This window comes from Myodes glareolus, chromosome 11 (assembly GCF_982192425.1).
Source record: "Myodes glareolus chromosome 11, mMyoGla1.1, whole genome shotgun sequence".
In the NCBI taxonomy this organism is placed as follows: domain Eukaryota; kingdom Metazoa; phylum Chordata; class Mammalia; order Rodentia; family Cricetidae; genus Myodes; species Myodes glareolus.
The window spans coordinates 41,827,613-41,832,509 of record NC_142036.1 but is presented as its reverse complement, the minus strand read 5'-3'; positions in this window follow the sequence as shown (position 1 = coordinate 41,832,509).

Genomic DNA, 4,897 nt, shown 5'->3' with positions numbered 1-4,897 from the left:
TGGAAGGCTGGATATATGAAAACATTAAGGATATCCTGTCAGATTATTCTTAAGTCATCTTTTACTGCTAAAACTGTAGTTGATATAGGATGTTCTTGGCTTATGCCATTCAGATTGGAGACTGGACCACCTTGGAGTAGATGCTGTCTGCATTCACATGAACTTCTGCCGCTCTTACAATGGCGAGTGCTAAAATCAGCCCAGTATTTTAATTTTTCACAGATGTTGGTAGATCAGAATTCTGCTTTCTGCGTTTCTTAATTTCGAGCTATGGCCATATTTATCTAGCCAGGCCTTGGGAGACTCTGGTGCTCTCTGCTCACCACACCAGAGGTGCTCAGCATCCACGCTATTTGCATTTCAGACTGTATAACTCACTGCTGTGGGCTGTGTGTTGTAGGCTATTTAGCCACAGCCCTGTCTCCTGTACCCTAGATGCCAGTAGCTCCTCCTCTCCAGTTATGACAGCAAAAGATGGCTCCAAACATTGCCCACTATCCCCTGGAGCAGGGGAGAACACCAAATTCTCCCCTAGGTAAGAACCAGTGTTTGTTGTCCCAGCATACCTCTGTCTGTTGTCCACTTTAGCTCTGTAGTGGGCCCACCAGAGTTATGGTGAGAAGATGGCATCTTTTACCACCATGGCTGGAGATGGTCGGTAGTGGTGCCCTTTGTGCAGTGCTCGGTTTCATGTGCACACAGTCCCAGAAACTCGGCTGGGATACTCCAGCCTCTGTGTGAAGGATTTCAGCTTCAGTTATGTGACGAGCGGGGGTGCTCATCTTAGGACGGTGACTGATGACTTAGCCTATCTCTCTCGCCGTCAACAAAATCCAACTTTATATTTTGTTTTGTCTCTAAAGCTTAATATTTGGAATACACTTTAGAAAATGTATCATCATGCACAATTTTTTTTTGTAGACTGTGTCTTTTAATCTAGAAAGCATCGTGTTTAATTGCTCATGCAGGGAAATTAGCTGGTGCAGACTTCCGGTATGACTGTGGGCACAAGGATGCCGTCCCTAACTGGTCAGTAACTCGGCATGCTTCCTGGAGCTGCCCTGCATGCGGCTCTGCAGTGGAAATAGGTGTTGAGTAGGTGTTTCTTCTGATACCTTCGCCAGTGGTCTAGAAGCAAAATAAGGAACGCTAACTAAATCTGTCATTGGCTGAGAACTGGGGACATGGAAAACAGGATTGGGATCTTTTACTCGAGTTTTCCTTAAGGTTAGCATGAAAAAGCCCAGAAAGTTGGATTTTATCATTCACTTTGAAAAGTGGTTGGGGGGAGTGTTGTGAGGAGCCATGGTCTGTGACTGAACTTGTCGGTCGTAGTTCACAGAGGCTGTGAACGGTGAAGCCGCGGTAAAGGAAGAAAAACCAGATTGGAAGCCTTCGCCACAGTCAGCCTTGGAAACACTCTCTCTGTGTAAGCCGATGAGTCTGAGAGTAAGGAGCTGGGTCGGAGCTGTTTGCAACAGCTGACTTGACCGTGTTCCTTTATCTATATCTAGTGTGACTTATTCACCCATCCCATAAAAGTAGAAAAGGGGAAATTTTAAAACCTAGGGTTACATTGAGAAATGCTTAACTTCTAGAATTCCATGTTTATGTGTCTATCCCTGCCTTTATTCATCATGAGTGGTAAGAAAGGAAACCAAAAGGAAAAACTAGACTTCTAGCCTGATATAAATTGGTTCACTTGACACGTGGAGAAATTGTAATCATATTCTCATTAATTTCCCACATTGGGCAGATTAGAGAGACAACCAAATTATGATCTAACAAATTTAGCAAGGAGGTAGAGAAAATAAACTATTTTTCTAGTAGATTTGCACTTTATGAGTGTGGCTGATGGGGAAACTACTTCCAGAGGGGAGGTGGGCACAAGCCAGCTGCACACAGGTGGTCCAGACTCAGATTCCAGCCCTTGCCACAACGCTGATATTGCTGTCTGTCTTCAGGTCCAAGGTCATCCCTCTGGGAGGGTGCAAAATAGCATTCCTATTTAGAATAGAAACTGTGGGTATTCTCTTTTCATATCTAAGTTTCTTTCTTCTTTTGGTTTTTCGAGGCAGAGTTTCCCTAGCTGTCCTGGAACTCACTCTGAGGACCAGGCTGCCCTTGAACTCAGATCTGCCTGCCTCTGCCAGTGCTGGAGTTAAAGGCCTGTGCCACCATGCCCAGCCCATATCTAGATTTTAAAAGTTCATGTTGGTGTTGACTACATTACATGGGTAGGAGCTTAGCTTCTGGATCACTGGGAGACCCCGTGGGAAGAGAGCACTGCGATGCTGTCGCCAGTGGGACCACTCCTGTCAGTGCTGGTGAGTGAAGACAGAAGACACACAGTCCAGCTGCTTCTCCCAGGTTCCCCGTAATGGCCAGGAGCATCATTCTCAAATTTTTGGTTTCTAGAACCATGTTCATTCTGAAGAAGATTTGAATATCTGTACTGCTTTGGTAATAGTCTTTTCTACACAGGACTTTTGTAGCATGACTTTATGACTAAACTTTGTGTGTTAAATTATTTAGTAATATTCAGTTTCTGAATGTTATTTTGTGAAACTTGTTTTAAAATAGTAATAAATCATGTTATTTTATAAAAAAAAAAAGTTCTTTGGTTATTGTGTTTGAGTTAACAGCGTGGCTCCCATGATATCTGATTAACATGTGACAGGGTCAGGGAGGGGAGAGACAGAGATGGTGGGGGAGGAAAGAAAAGGGGGGGTGGGGGTGAGGAGACATTTAGCGTGTTTTTTTGTTTTGTTTTTTGTTTTTTGTTTTGAAACAAGATCTCAGTGTGTAGTAGTCCTGAGTGTCTTAGAATATGTATACTCACTAAATAGACCAGGCTGATCTCAAACTCAGAGATCTGCCTACCTACCAAGTATTAGGATTAAAGGTATACAACACCCGGCTGAACTAATTTCTTACTTCCTACCAGTAAACACATCCTTTCCCGACTAACTCTCCACCAATGCATGACCACTGAAGAGTGCTTCCAGGGACAGCAAGTTCCTCCTGCACGTGGCCAACCCTAGTGAAGGTGAGCAGAGAGGCCCCTGAGAATCGGGGTAAGCCAGCAGTATCGGTGGCACCATACACTTTGCCAGTATGTAATCTGTGCCATCAGCCAAAACATAATTTTGTTACAGAATAGAACTTCCATGCCATTTCTACTATCCCGCAGTTCTTTGAATATACCTTTCTGAAAAAAGCAGAATTTAAAAATTCCTGAGCTTATAGCAAGAAAACCTCAAATCAGGTCACGATTACTTTGAATTCACTGTTTTTTCCTAGCTCAAGGGTGTGGTGACTGAGGCGGGAGCTCAAGGATAGCCTATGCTACAGACAAAGCTCAGCTCAGAAAGACTGGGCGGGGGGGTGAGCATCTGTGATCCTGACATTGCTTTATGTGTTGTATTAACTGTGGATGTATGCTCATGTGTATATGTACAGATGTTATTTATAGTTACATGGTAAAAATACCTTTCCTCGTAGGATGTAATCAGTTCTTCAGCTATAAAACGAAAGTATAGACTAAGCATGGTGGAACAAGCCTATGATCCCAGCACTAAAAAGGATGAGGCAGAAGATTCTAAGTTCAAAGTCAGCCTCGGCTATATAGCAAGTTGTAGGACAGCTTGCTTCCTCTATACAATGTAAAACTTTGTTTTTATAATAAATGGATGGGACAGTAGCACAGTGGTAGAGGGCTTGACCAGCACATGAGATCTTAGGTTCGGTTCTTGCTACCGAACAAAACAATGTAGCAACCATTGATTGAGGTTCCATTGGCAGGTTGAGGTGGGCTGGTGAGATGGCAGAGCAGGTAAATGCATATACCACCAAGGCTGCCAGCTTGAGTTTGATCCCTCAGATCTACATGGTGGAGGGAATTGACGCCTACATGTTATGCTACGTCCTCCACATGTAGGTGCCCACCCACAAAATGTCTGTCCCTATGTGAAACCAAGCACGCTGACAACATGAAGTATGCAGAATCTTTGTTTTAAGAATGTTTATCTACGTGTAGGAGTTGGGAGTGTGGTTGGTTAGCACATGATAGCAACATGTGTCCATGTATAAAAGCTTAAGAAATAGAATCTTAGGTTGAGGGACCCACATGGTAGGAGATAATGGATTCCTACAAGTTGTCCTCTGACCTCCACATGCATACCATAACACGCACAGCCACATACACACACACACACACACACACACACACTATTTTTTTTAAAAGTCCCCATTCCCTGCTTGAGTTATCCCAGCAGAGCCTCAGGGACAGACAGTCATGTGGTCTATAGGGTTACACCAGCTCCACTCCTAAACCCTAAGAGAAAGTGTGGCCTCACTTCCAGATTTATGCCGCTCGGTTAAGACGGTTTTAAGCCGTTCCCTTTTCTCCTCCTGGCATACAATGAACACGCGTGACTCAGCCATATTTCTTCACTGAAACAGGCCTTAACGTTAAGTCACAAAGTGTAAAAGGCTGCTAGAAACCTAAGCCCCATTTCAAATTTCTTTGAAATCTATTTTCACCTCTTCAACCACCATCACGTGCCTTGAGGAAGTTATGTGAAACGGAGCCCCCTAAGAGGTACTGCAAAGGCTGGATGTGACGGCCCCGGGAGGAGGAGGCAGAAAGACCCCTAGTTCAAGACTATCCTGTGCTGCAAAGTAAGCCTGTATCTAAAGGAAATAGTTGGCTGTGGTCCTCATACCTGCAACCCTGGCACTGCCCAGGCCGGGGGCAAGAGGCTTGCTAAAAGTTTGAGGCCAGCCTGGGCTACAGAGTGAATTCCAAGCCAGTCCCAGCTACAGAGTGGGGCTGTGAAGAAGAAAACAGCCAAGGAACCAGCAACACAAGAATGTGTAGATGATGTTGTGACGT